This window comes from Tachysurus fulvidraco, chromosome 6, assembly GCF_022655615.1.
Source record: "Tachysurus fulvidraco isolate hzauxx_2018 chromosome 6, HZAU_PFXX_2.0, whole genome shotgun sequence".
In the NCBI taxonomy this organism is placed as follows: domain Eukaryota; kingdom Metazoa; phylum Chordata; class Actinopteri; order Siluriformes; family Bagridae; genus Tachysurus; species Tachysurus fulvidraco.
The window spans coordinates 25,578-41,004 of NC_062523.1; the positions used below are offsets into that span (position 1 = coordinate 25,578).

Here is a 15,427-nt window from a genome sequence, read left to right on the forward strand (position 1 = left end):
TTCTTTAGATTGTAGTGTGAATCACTTTAGTTTGGCATGCTCTGTCATATAATAGTCTTATAAACAAGACCTTATGTTTATTACATGGTTCGCAGTTTTTCCAAATAAGTTATGTAGGTAAAACCAAAGAAAGGTTTACATATTCATTATGTGCTGTTATCCTGTTTACATGTAAGGTTAATTTTAACATTTTGTTATGTACAGCCTGGACCATATTACGGACATAAAATGATGACAAGCTACCTTGCTGCACAAGGAGTTCATGCATCAGAGGTTCGAGTGGGGCAGACATTGGCACAGATGCATGAACCATATCACCAGCCTCGATGCCAGGTAGACTTATGTGCCAGAGTACATTATTTACCACAAACATACATAATTATCATGTGTTAGCACCTTCATTATTAAAAATTACATAATCATACATCAGTGTGTATTTAGCTTAGCATTTAACTTTCCAAAGTAGATGTATAAAACATACAGGTGAAAATGACATAGGCAAAGGGTAGGTATAGGGTCATTTCCTGAAGGTTTTCTGGACAAGTTTTAGATTAAGCCCGGACAAGACCGTAGATATATTTGGATTTTTAAGTAGTTTTTACAAACATACTTACTGGTGAGACAAAAGAATGGCACTGATATATTTTTAACTCTCAGTGCAAGCTGTTTTCAGTTAAGAGAGCTTAAACATGCATTTTAGTCTGGGACTACACTTACACCCTGTCTGGGAAACTGCCCCATAGTCTCTCTACACCAGTTCTTCTAAAACCAAGGGCTGAATTTCTGGGTGTTCATCTAGCGGAGAACCTCACCTGGTCACTCAACACCAGCGCCATCACCAAGAAAGCCCAGCAGCGTCTCTACTTCCTCCGAAGGCTGAGTAAGGCACATCTCCCTCCCCCCATCCTGACCATGTTCTACAGAGGGACCATTGAGAGCATCCTGAGCAGCTGCATCACTGTCTGGTTTGGGAACTGTGCCATCTCGGATCGCAAGACCCTGCAGCGGATAGTGAGGACAGCGGAGAAGATCATTGCAGTCTCTCTTCCCTCTATCATGGACACTTACACCACACGCTGCATCCGCAAAGCCAACAGCATTGCCGATGACCCCACACACCCCTCGCACACACTCTTCACCCTCCTGCCGTCTGGAAAAAGGTACCAAAGCATTCGGGCCCTCACGACCAGACTGTGTAACAGTTTCTTCCCACAAGCCATCAGACTTCTCAATAACTGAACTGTACTATACTGAGCACAACATACACACACATCATCTGTATGGACTGCACAGACCCTCACAAAACACACACACTGTTTTGCACACTTTTCTGCTGTTTTTGCACAAACTGTCCAACATTTCAGCTGTTTTTGCACATATTGTACAATATCTCAGCCATTACGCACATACTATACAATATTTAAGTCATTTGCTGTTTTTTGCACAACTCTATATATTATCCAAAGGACCTGCTGCTAAGAAACTGTGTTCATTCTAATGTTACTGCACCAAATATTGTTTGAACATTCAGTATACACACCGGTCGGTCGGCGCTGTTTCCATTACTGTTTATTGTCTTTTGTGTATTGCATTTTTTTTGTACTTTTTGTACTGTCTTGTAACTTTTGTCTGCACTGTCTTGTCCTGCACTGTCTTGTTTGTCTTGTCCTGCACTGTTTGCACCAGGTTACTCAGTTGCACTTTATGTGGCTAAGCCCTGTCTTTGTTTTATGTAGCTCCCTGATCCTGGAGAAACGTTGTCACCTTTCACTGTGTACTGCAACAGCTATATATGGTTGTAATGACAGTAAAAGCTTCTTGACTTGACTTGACTTGAATACTTTCTATATGTAACCTAATTAACCCTTGTTTTGTTTCAGGGTGCATGTAATTTAAACCCTGTTCCATATAATGCAGAGTATGTGGGTCACAAACTGCATATGGACCAGAATGAAAAGCTTTGCATGTTTGGTGTGACCCATTTCATAGCCATTGATAGCTTCAGCAAAAAAATTGTTGGACGTCCCACCATGGCAATAAAAAACAATTTAACAATTTATGAAGAGGTGTACAAGTAAGACTAAAATTTTCTGCTCTAATATTACCATATTTTTGGTGCACTAAATGATAACTTGTCAGGACTCAGCCTGAACTGTTGGCCATGTGCCTTTGTTTACCTTCCTCGTCATGTGTCTGCCCCGCCTTCGTCTGCCCCTCCCTATCTCCACTCCTGATCCTTATTGTGTCATCATTGTCTTTTTATATTTAAGTGAGCCACGTTGCCAAAGGCAGCGCGGAATCATTAGTTACGTTTACCCTTCGTCATGTCTAGTCATTGTTAAGTGTCATTTGTATTGTTTCAATTATCGTCTTTTATGTCTTTGTCTTCATTATTTATTAAACCCCTTTCATTTGAAGCTATCCTGCATACGGGTCTGTCTCCTTCCATCCTCGGTTGTGACATAACTTCAAAGTTTGATTATATTTTATTTTCTTAGAAATGCTGTCCTTTCCCATGGGATGTGGGATCAGGTCAGAGTGGAACATGGTAGAGAATTTTATCTAACCCTCTTCATGCAAGACATCTTAGCAGAATACAGGCATAACCAGCAACGACTGCCTTACATCCAGACAACATCAACTAAGGTGACCTTGAATGATTAATTATTTTCACAGATTTTTATGGCATATGTACTATTCTGTATAAGCTATTGGTAACAGTAAGGTTGTATTTGTCAACATTAGTTAATGCATTAGCTAACATAAATTAAAAATTAACAATACTTAATTTATTAATTTGGTAACACTTAACAATATGGTGTCATTTGTCAACATTAGTTAGTGTTAACTAACATGAGCAATGCATTTATTACAGCATAATTATATTAGTATATTTTTATAAGTATAAACACTGACGGATGCCAATTCACTCCCTAGCAACCAAGCAGAGGCACCTTAGCAACCATTAGCAAAACATATCTGCATCAGAACATCATAGAGACACGGTGGTTGGATCATTTCACTTGTGGCTTGGAGTATTATCATGAGTAAAGAGCAATTCACTCCCTAGCAACCAAACGGAGTAGCCAAGCAACCATTGAGTAAAACCACTTAGACTGTTTTTTGCATAAGGTTTGTGGCTTGTTTCTTCCACTCCCGAGGTAAGTCTTGTGAAGCTGTGGCTCTTTGATTGCTCAGTTTAATTGTCTACATGTTGGATTGGAGAAGACTTTCAGACCCGATGGTGGAAGTGTGACCACTCTTTGTAACAATATCAAGTTTTTGACTGCCATGTTTCAAATCCAGAGTAAATATTATTCCATTCATTGTTAAGCGAAAGATACCAAATCTTAAATCCAGCCATTTAGGCTAGCTTCAACCTCACAGGGTTCCAGCTAAGCATGACAAGGCTGTTGGGCTCAACTGGTTAGTGCATGGACTTTCAGACCTGATGATAACAAATGTTTGCTTTTACCAGGGGATGTTATTGTATCTCTTTCTACATGGGCATTGTAGCTTGTTTCTCCCACTTCCAAAATATGTCTTGTGAAGCTATTTGATTGCTCAGTCTAATTGTCTACTATTGTCTACTATTGTCTATTGTTTGGAGAAGCCTTTTAGACCCGATGGTGGAAGTGTGACCACTCTTTGTAACAATATCAATCATTGTCCTTCAAACCTTCTTTTGCTCTCTTGGGGTCCAATGTCTGAAGTAATTCGGCGTGCATTGTGAGATTTTGACTGTTTAAAATCCTGAGTAGGTATTATTCCATTCACCGATAAGGGTGAAATACCAAAGCTTATATCGAGCCATTTAGGCTACCTTCTACCTCGCAGCGTTCTAGCTAAGCATGATTTGGCCGGTTAGCTCAGCTGGTTAGAGCGTGGTGCTAATAACGCCAAGGTCGCGGGTTCGACCCCTGTACGGGCCATTTTCCAAGAGTTCTGCAGTGACATGACTCTGGCAGTTCACTTCTCAACCTGATGCTGCTCAAATGTCATGTATTGTGGTATAAATATTTTTAATATTAAGTGGTAAAATCTGTTTATAAAATATTATCATTTTAAATACAAAATGACCACCATGGTTTGAAGGAACAGCTGTAAAGCATGTTCATGGATACGGGGCTGCATCTTCAATAAACTTTGGTGTACTAGTGTGATGCTTGGGAAATGTCATCACAGTTATGACTTGTGCATGTACAGTTTTATCTCAGGGCCACATACAGGTACAAATATATGAAACATAGCTATTTTTGCTGATAACTTATGAGGTATTCCTAAGTTTTTCAACTGGTTTCCAAAACTCCTGTTAATTTCCTTTTCTGCCCTTGTTGGGCTTGACCCTGGTATTGCTGCTTGCAGCTATATTTAATCTTTGTTAATGAAAATAGTTATTCATTGTTCATGCTAGTTCACAGTTAAATAACTAATGTTAACAAATACGACTTTGATCTGAATAATGAATTAGTAAACAAGAAAAACTAAGATCAATAAATGCTGTAGAAGTATTGCTCATGCTTGGTTCATTTACTAACATTTTTTAAATCTAACATTGTAACATGAAAGTGTTTTGTACTTTATACTGTATAAGTTTTGAGTTATGCTTTACATTGTGGGAATGAACTTTTACTCAACAGAACCATACTGTAGAGAGAATATGGGCCGAAGTAAATAAGCGGGTCAATTATCCAATAAAGTCTGCACTCATCCAAATGGTTGACCAGGAGGCTTTGGATATGGAGGATGGGTTGACAAGATACTGTGTATCCAATCTTACATGTGAGATCAGCCACTCCCCTTGTATCACTTAGTAAAAACAAGTGAAAGCAGTTCACAGTGAAGGGATTTTACAGACAAAATTGCCACCCTTTTGCCATCATTTAATATATGAATGAATTAAATTATAATTATTTCTATATAACTATTATATGAATTGGCAGTTATTATTAAACTTACATACATAAACACTAATGCAGGAGAACATTACAGTTTTTTTCAGTCGCTAACAAGCGTTTGTCCAAACAGTTGTCACATTTTCAAAACTCTAAACACAATTAGCACAGCATCAGGCTTTTGTGGCCATACCTTTCACATATTTCATGTCGTTTTCACACAATATGCAATCAGTGAACACATTTCCACAATGCTTACATGTTCTTAACAGACAAGCTGTACTGCACCTCCCAACAAAATTATGGATTGTTTTTGTAATATTCACGAATGTTAACACACAACATCTCACAATAGCAAAAACAATATTCCAAACTTTAGATACAGTATAAAAACCTCTGCTTCTGCAATGATATCAGTTCAAAAACAATATATCTCAGCTGATAATAAACAAACAATTGAATAATTGACACACAGCTGATTTATGTTGGGTGAATTGGGCCAATCACAGCTGATTCCAGTCAGTGGCAGGGGTTTCTATTACTATAAAATGAGGACTTTGAGGAGTGATGTTTTTGGAAACAGAAAAAGACAAACACTGTAATGTCTGGACGTGGAAGAGGAAGGGGCCCAGGGAGAAGACCAGCTCCAGTGAGAGATGCAAGGCCAGGGAGAGGTGCAGTGAGAGGTGCAATGAGTGGTTCAGTAGGAGGTGCAGGTGGAGTGAGAGGTGCAGTGAGAAGTGCAGTAGGAGGTGCAGGTGCAGTGAGAGGTGCAGATGCAGGAAGAGGAGCAGGCCGAAGGAGAGGGCAAGATAGAGGTGTAAGAATACGTGGTGGTGGCATTCCAAGGGCTGCAAGAACAGTAGTCAGTGGTGAAATTCGTGCCACTATCATTGACCATGTAATCAACCACGGTCTCTCACTAAGAGAGGCTGGTGAAAGAGTGCAACCCAATTTGAGGCGGTCAACAGCATCAGCCTCACAACCATTACACGGACATTGTCCAAACACAGAGTGCGGATGAAGCAGCTCTACACTGTTCCCTTTGAGAGGAACAGTGAGAGAGTCAAGGAGCTATGACGACAATATGTCCAGGTTCTATAAGCTTTGCACTTTGCAAGTACGTAACGTACACAGTAATAGGTTACAGTACAGTATGGTATACAGTAATGTAGGGTGGAAGGAAGAGACTTACCAGTTATCTGGTCTTTTTACTGTTTTGCTTTTATACACAATTATATAAGTCATTCTGAAAAACAAAAGACAAAACAGCAAAAAAAAAAAAACATTCCATGTAAAATGCAATACTTACCTGTTGGTTTGTTGAAAGATGCGAATAATGGAGGTGATTGTTTATTATCAGCTGAGATATATTGTTTTTGAACTGATATCATTGCAGAAGCAGAAGTTTTTATACTGTATCTAAGGTTTGGAATATTGTTTTTGCTATTGTGGGATGTTGTGTGTTAACATTCGTGAATATTACAAAAACAATCCATAATTTTGTTGGGAGGTGCAGTACAGCTTGTCTGTTAAGAAAATGTAAGCATTGTGGAAATGTGTTCACTGATTGCATATTGTGTGAAAAGGACATGAAATGTGTGAAAGGTACGGCCACAAAAGGCTGATGATGTGCTAATTGTGTTTTGAGTTTTGAAAATACGCTTAGAGTTTTGAGTTTAGAGTTTTGAAAAACGCTTGTTAGCATCTGAAAAAAACTGTATATTGTGTTTCTACTGTACCTCCTTTAGTAAACAGTAAAGAAAAAATAACTGATTTGCTTTTTACTGGAATGCATCTGAATGTGAACATTACTGTACATGTGGACATACAGTTCCCATCTAAGACATTTTGTGTAAAAGGTGGATTGCATGTTACCTGAAACATAAAAGTCTATGCAGTTTTTCTAATGTCAACAATAGCCAGTATTTTGAAACCTGGTGTACTTTGATTGACTGCATTTACCTTGTGAAGTGAAAACAAGTGTTATTCTTTGACAGAATAATTTCATTTTGAGTCAGATTTCCAGTGTTTCGGTAAAGTTAGTGTGTGCAGAGAAAGATGTGTTCTGTTTTGAAATGGAGAGTTAGTATATATTTAACAAAATGTGTTTTTGAGAGGAAAATGATCAATTTGGCCAATTGTGTTTTGTAGGTGTAAGTCTGTGTTAAGAGTTTAGTAAAATTATCTTAAGTATAAGTAAGCGCTCGTTAGCGATTGAAAAAAACTGTAACACGTACACACATTATTTGAGCTCTTTGTAAACCTAAACTATGTAAATGATTAAATTCAGTTGAATCATTTGCATTGAAATGGTTAGTATTTTTTCAGCTGCCTTCTTGAAATTATTTCTTCAAAATTACATGAAAATGACAGTTACAGTAGGTGTTGAAGCTAGGCAGGACCTAAACTCTGGTAGGAAGGTCTTAAAGTATGATCAGTATTTATTTACATATTTTCTTATAATTCAAATGTTTCTATTAATAGGCAAAGGCATTCCTAATCTGCTGACCAGAGATGGCTGCAAGAGAAGAATTTCAGAGCAACTGCTGCCAAGGGCCTCAGAAGCTGCAGACCTATACAGACAGGAAATGGGACACAGTTTGATTACTCCATCAGCATTTGGCATCGATCCATTTCAGTCTGAAGAGGACAAAATTAAGGTAGAGACAGAGTTTAATGCACTGAATTTTGACCTTGATAATGTACTGAACTACACTGTAAATGAGTATTACAGACCATACCAAGATGTGCATAGAGATGCTTTATATCGTACCACTTACAGACAAAACTTATCTGATGTTTTTTATTTTTTATCGTAAACTGTAGCATGCAATGTGTAAAAGAACTAGAAGAAGAAATAATAAAAGAACAATGCAGTTATATTAAGTTTTCTTCTGGCCGTACATTTGAACATTCATTATACTATATAACAAACTTCTGCGGGCCTTATTAGATTTAAAACTTTAAAGTGGCCAGCCACCAAAAAATAAATAACAGGACTATTTAAACTTGACTTATTGTGCATTAACTTTTTTAACATTTGAAACATGCACTATATCTTTAACATGCATACACACATTTATACAGAAGTGTACTGCTCTTCTATGGCCCTAATTACATTCAAAACTACAGAGAGGCCAGCTACAGCCACCAGGGATTTCTCTGTAATTGGAGACCGACACTTAACACATCCTTGACCCTCGTGGAGTATAGCGTTGACACACTCTCGACAACCACCCAAACTGCAACAGCAGCATGCCAGCATAGGACTGTTCATCAGTCCTGTAAAAAATATTACAGAAATGTGATAATAATAATACTATATGTGATAACACTAAGGGGCAGTTTCCCATACAGTGTTTAAAGGAGTAGTCCACCCTTAAAATGGCGCCCATTGTCTTTTCATAGTAGGAAAAAAATTACTATGGATAAGTCAATGTGGACCATTTTTGGGTGAACTACTCCTTTAAGTAGTCCCAGACTAAAATGTATGTCTCAACTGTAAACAACTTGCACTTGAATTAAAAAAAAAATCAGTGCCATGTGTTTGTCTTAAGATATACAACCAGTAATGGTTTTTGTAAGGTATGTTTGTAAAAACACTTTAAAATCCTAATATAACTGCTAGTGCTGGCTTAAACACTTTCAGGAAAATAATGCCTAAGTGTCAGACTCATGATCCAGGTAACTGAAAGGACAACGTTGTCCTAAGAAAACAACAGGTACACATTTTGGTACACAAACTTTCATAAAATGGTTTTGATACACTTCAAATTTTGACTACTGTTGTTACATGTCTGTCTGATGACTAGGTGATTACTTGCCTCTGCATACATTGCACCTAAATGAGGTCTTCAATATCTCACTTTGCTGTTCTGTGAGGCCCTCAGAATGCTTGGAGAGCTCCCTGAGATTGGCTGACACAGCTGGTAACCCTTCAGATGCGAGAAGGACCTCCTCGATTTTGTCAATTATTTTTAAGAGCTCCGATTCCTTGAGTCTTTTAGCTTGCCTTTAACAGTTGAAAGACAATTAACAGATGTAAGAATCTCAAACCAAATTTAGACATTGTTTTCTAAACAATATTTGAGTTGCAATTCTTATCACCTGAGATCAGTGATTTTGCATTAATGGGTTTTTCAAAAAAAGTACTTTACGTCTGTAAAACTAATTTCTATAACTACCTCCAGAAAAAATAGTCCCATACATAGGAATTTCTAACTGTTTTTTGTCAAACTTTATTGTCCTCTGAGAAATCCAATCTCATCTGAAAGTTAGTGTCTGTCACTGCAGATAACAAACACCTTTTCAAGTTTTGGTCAATGTGAACAACTACAGATCTTGCTAACTAGCACATATTCTGCTTTCGGCATCCTTTATGTTGTGGCTATCTGTTTTTTCCATCTGGCAACAAAATAAAGAATAATTAAAGTCAACAGCAAAATCTTGTAATTGTGAAAAACTGGCCACTGTAACATCTAAAACATGTGGTTTCTCCATGTTTACATGGGCTTATATGTAGCACATGGCAACAGGACAGATCATATAGTTCACAATAGGACTGTCTCTGTGCATCAACATTGTGTCTAACAGATGTTTGAATATTCTAAACACAGACATTTGGAGTGCTTTAAAATTGCAACAGAAATGAACGATATCAGCTAACTTCATTTCTGCATGCTAGAAACCAGACTCGTAGATTCTTATAATGTGTTTCTTTTACACACACAACACATTATTGAAAAATTGTGTGTGTGTGTGTGTGTGTGTGTCATACAGTATCTACCAGTTTTGTTGAACTTATTTTAAAGCTGAGTTCCTGTTTCTCAGCACCTCATAGTTCTCATCTGCGTTTTATTTTAATTAGTCCATTAATGTTCATTTGTCTTGTTACGGTAAATATTTTTGTCAGTTTTTACCATCTTAGGTTAATTGTTGGTTTCTGGTTTTGTAGCTTCTGCCATTTTCTATTATTTTGTGTTAATAAATATGTATGGTATACTATTGTCACGGGGTGACACGGTGAGACACAGGCGAGTGAGGATCCAAATGCAGTTTACGGGTTTTAATAAACAAAACACAAACAAACAGGCAGGCAACGCGGAACAAACAGGAAACGGGAACATGGACATGCACACACCAACAACGACCAACAACATTGAAGTGAACAGACAGAGTATATATGGTGAACGAGAACCAATCACAAAACAGAGACAGACAAGGACTAAGACAAAACACCTGGGGAAGAGAATGAATGTAATTAGTGTCCATGGTAACAGATAGGTGGGCGGGGTCAACAATTAACATCAGGGAGAGACGGCAGACAGAAACAAGGGGAAAACACAGACAGACACATTACAACTATTACTGGTTACAGAAGATTCAGAGCCATCATCTTGTCAAACAGAGGTTCCACAAAGTATTAAAGGAAGAATGTCAGTAAAAAGAGATTGGATTTTTGTGAAAACATTAAATTAAAAAAGTAAAACATTAAAAACAGACTCAAAAATGCACCTTACCTTTGGTAGATTTTTTGATTAGTTGCAGGATGGGGTGTGCAAGCAGCAGCAGTGGTAGCAGTGGATGATCTTGAAAAACTAAAATGAGGTCGACTCTGACCAGGGTTTGGGTGAAATGGGTTTGTGACTGGGCTTGGTAATGCCCCACACATTTCATCCCCCATCACCTGGAAGGTTCCTCCACCAGTCATGAGATCCAAACTACTAAAGAATCCAGATGAGGATGGAAAAAGTGAAACTTGCTGGTCACTGGTCAAGTAAACACTTGATTGTGTTACCTACAGAGAAATCAAGAGAACAGTTCAATCACAATACAATACAATAATTATATTGAATGTAATTAACACTTTTAACCAACAAAACAGTTGGTTTGTTTAAGTCCTACATGATTACTGGATTTTGATTTTAAAGAAATTGTATATATATTATTCTTAGCATTTAGCCAATGAAATCTTTTAAAGTTGTACATAAAAAATTCATTTATATGTCACTTTTTATATTAAAAGATTTTAATCTTAAGCTTCCGGTAGCTGCACGCATCCGATTCAAAACACTGATGCTGGCCTACAAAGCCAAAAATGGACCAGCTCCCTCTTACCTCAAAGCCCTCATCATTCCTCGCACTGCACCCCGCAACCTCCGATCTACCAGCACTGCTCGACTGGTTCCACCATCTCTCAGGGTAAGAGGCAAGTTTACTACAAGACTCTTCTCTGTTCTGGCACCAAGGTGGTGGAATGAACTTCCCATAGAGGTCCGGACAGCTGAGTCACTGGCTATTTTCAAGCAGCGGTTGAAGACCTACTTATTCAGGAAGCACTACAACTAGCACTTCTTTCCTTATCTTTTACATTTAAGAAGAAAAAAAAAATAACCTTTGACACTTTTTCATTGTAACTTTGAACAAATGTTTTAAACTCATGGTATCTTAAGTATGTAACCTAGTGAACCAGCATTAATGTATTCAGTGTTAGAGATTTAAGCACTTATGTACGTCACTCTGGATAAGGGGTCTGTCACATAATGTAAATGTAATATGCAATATTGTCTATGGGGACTGAACAATCTCAAGTTTATAAGTACTTTCACAGTCACAAACATGTAAATAGATTTATGGCTGAGAATATATGTAATTTATCTCTTGTATAAATCAATTTGCGTAAGTGAAATTTATGCTGATTGCTACACATTTCATTAGCAACGGGGAGGGGGACGTTTATAGGTTATCGATGATTAAAACAGTTTAACTAGAACAAACCTTAAAAATCCTCGCCAAGTTGCCCACTGTTATATCATCCTCTCGAAGTACAGCTGACAACGTACCCCTCCTCAATGTGTAAGTTGTTCCCAAAGACATCTTGTAAAAGTTGAGAGACCGTGCCAAGAAACCGCCAATTTAAGTGCTAGCATACGCCATACGCCACGTCCGTTTGACCTGTGATAGGGCCTGTAACGTTACGCCTCATAGAGGTCATTTCACGTAAATACTTTGATAAAGCATTTCACTGAAATAATATGTTTGTGTATTATTACCATCCAGCCCATGTACTGGATTATTTATCAAATAATGGTATTGACAGACACATTTACAATAATTATGTTTGCAAATGTATTGTTCCCAATTTTCCCATTTACAGAAGTTTAAACATGTCCTTTTATAGGCTATGTCAATTTACACGTACTGTATAAAAGGTTTGGCCTACCAATGAAATGAGCCTATCGCGTGCGCTGTAGGTAACTCACGGGATGGGCTCGCCTAATAAGAAATAACGTGCATTTTAATAAATCACGGGTGGGTCGGAGGTGGATATTAGACATATGATAATATTGTTGTTTTGTTTTTTTTTAATAAATGAACTTCATTTAAAACAGCATTCATTAAAAAAGAATTAAATGATATCGAAGCTGCCGATTCGGGTGACGTTTATGATTCGAGCATCTCTAATGTACAGTAAGAAAAAAGATTAAGCTGGAGATGATTTTAATGGCAGTCTGAATGTTCATCAGTGGTCATCATCACTATTTCAGAATGTGGTAGACATTAGGTGGTTCTAAAACTGTATCAGCATGAGACCCCCTGGCAGTATGCAATGTGCATCCTAGTTTGTGTCCCCTTCCACAATTTCAAACTTACAAACCATACATATGAAATAATACAAAAGAATGCTTTATGCAATGATTTGATAAGTTATGTTGGTTTGTAGTCTTTTTCTCTGATGATTACATTCAATAAATTATATAGGCATAGTTAATAAAATGTCAAAAGTGTGGCTTGCCCTCTGTGCCATCTGGCAACTCCGCAGGAGGCACGATGACCATCCGTTTAGAAACAACTAGGTTAAAATCCATATTAATGGACTATTATTAAATAAAATAATATATAATTTTATTACAAAATGGAGGTTATGCTTTGGTGGGCTTGTTGCCACTGTCTTATTTGTTGAATTCTTTATACTTAACTGGTTTAGTATGTACTACGTTCCAAATAGTTGGTTTTTTAATTGATTCACAATTAAAGACTGAGAAGCATAGTATAACCTTTCAAGGATAGATCTAGTAATAACTATATAACATAAAAACTTTCTTTGTATTGTGTAAGTACTGCTTCTCATCTTGCACAGGTCACTCCTGTGAATTTTAATCTCAGTGAGTTCTACCTGGTTAAATAAAGGTTAAATAAAATAAATAAATAAAAATTTATTTTTATTTCACGCTGGGTATAGTGATGGTGAAGTGAAGCTTTCTTGAAGCAGTGAAGCTTTCAACCCAATTGTATCGGGAAAAGGTTCAGTACTCAAAGCTTTTCAAATCAGAGCTCGATGAGGACCTCTGCTGGTGAAAGTGCTATCACAGAATGTTCCACAACCAAACGTGTTCATTTTAAAAGCAAAAATTAATGGATTGACAAATTAAGGATAGATTAATAAATAAATGAATCAATATATTAAATACAATAATGTAGGTTCTTATTGTATTTCTACAATTTACTATTTTACTTTTAATTATCCACAATGTACTTTAAATTTAACTTTTTTTTACTATTTGTACTATTTGTACTGTTTGTATGCAGCTGCAAATGCTTTGGTAATACAGTTGTAATACAAGTAATACAGTACAAATGTACAGTTTTTGTCATGTCAATAAAGCACACTTAAATTGAAATTAAGAGAGAGAGAGAGAGAGAGAGAGAGAGAGAGAGAGAGAGAGAGAGAGAGAGAGAGACTGTGTTCCTATTTTGATAATAATAAAATAACAGCAGCACTTTTAAATCAGTTAATTATTTTAACTGAATTTCACTGAAGCAAGTGAATAGTAGGCTTTAACCTGGGCTGTTGTCTACATCTTGGACAGAGGATCTGGCTCTGTCATGATTTGCACGAAAATGCCTCAACATGGATGATGTATTATTATTATTATTATTATTATTATTATTATTATTATTATTATTATTATTATTATTATTATTATTATAGACCAGCTGCTGGGAGCAAATCAAACACTGGACCTGAAAACAGATTAAGGATAGAACTTGTCTCAAAAGTACAAAGTGTGAACCATTTATAAAAAGATCACTGTATTAAAATGCACAAAAGGCTTTTCCTTGCATTCCTTTTCATTTTCCAACTTATTACTACTATACAATAAATATATATGACATTAATCGTATAATTGCCCAATGATGAGTGAAGTTATAAATATAGGCTTCACAACAAAGGCATATAGGCTATATCCACCTTATTGGGCGAAATCAGATGAAAGTGTTCCCACATTTCAGAACGCGATCTTTTTGTAACAGGCTCCATTGACAAATCGCGACAATAAACTCTCCTAAACTCGCTATACAGTAATAGATTCCATGTAATACTCCAATACAACACACGAGGGCGCGCTGCCGCGTACGATTTTAAACCTTTGAATCAGATAACGAAGCGGTCACGTGGGTGTGTGTGAGACGAAGCTTCGGACGTCATTGGTCACGTGATTTTGCCAGAACGAATCAAGCTTCGATACAAAGCTTCACTGAAAATCGGTTCATTTTTTGACTCGCGCTCGGAGCCTCGGTGTGACGTCACTGTGGGAACGCTGTGCTGAGTGAGCTGGGAAACGGCGTGTGCTACAGTCTGCTATGCCGGTGTACCCTGACCCCTGACCCCTGACCCTACGCCACAGCAGCGGCGACTCGCTGGACTAAAGACAAACTACGGAGTGTTGTGGACATTATTTAACCTTGTAAAAGACTAACAAAAAATTTTAGAATAATAACATTTCTTACTCCATGTTTTGGGGTGCTGAGGCTGAGCTCCTTTTTAGGGGTGCTGAGGCTGAAGCAATCCTATGGGGCTAGCCTCGCCCATGTTGTAGACTACTGAGTGGGTAAAATATATATATATATATAACCCCCCCAACATCATTCAGAGGCGATGCTTTGAAAAGTGTATTGCGAGAACTGTCTCTGAACTGCACGCGCGCAACACACACACACACACACACACACACACACACACACACACACATTATTGTAGCTGGACACGTGTGTGTGTGTGTGTGTGTGTGTGTGTGTGTGTGTGTGTGTATCATATTAATTTGAAACAGCAACCCAGAATATTTGTCACAAGCATTGATTAAAACAATGATGACAATAATCACATGAAAAAAAAACGACTTAATTTCTGGACCTTTGGCAGTGGGGGTGGGGGGATTTGTACGAAACAAAGTCCCCCCCTCCCCCACGGGCTTGTTTAAATCTATCTAATATTAATCTTGAAGTTTGTATTATATTAATCTTTATATTATTCTTTATAATAACCTTTTGTTCTATGATTATGTTCTGTAAAGCCGCTTTGAGACAATGTCAATGTCAAGCGCTATACAAATAAACTTAAAAGCTTTTTCATATATACTATTAAAAGATAATGGCTGCATTTGTCTCTGTTGTATTGACCATTTGACCGTAGTGGGCCTGAACATGCTGTGGTGTAACTGGGCTGTAAACTGAGCTCTGTTGTGTTT

At 37.4% G+C, this 15,427-nt stretch overlaps 1 long non-coding RNA gene and 1 other non-coding gene across 2 annotated transcripts; both read left to right on the forward strand.

The window, feature by feature from the left end:
* The first annotated feature begins 1,935 nt into the window (after positions 1-1,935).
* On the forward strand, positions 1,936-7,723 carry LOC125141383. Its single transcript, XR_007140752.1, has 3 exons — positions 1,936-2,074; positions 2,499-2,646; positions 7,383-7,723. It is a non-coding gene; the product is annotated as an uncharacterized LOC125141383 (long non-coding RNA).
* On the forward strand, positions 3,859-3,932 carry trnai-aau. The gene has a single exon. It is a non-coding gene; the product is annotated as a tRNA-Ile (tRNA).
* Positions 7,724-15,427: the final 7,704 nt, after the last annotated feature.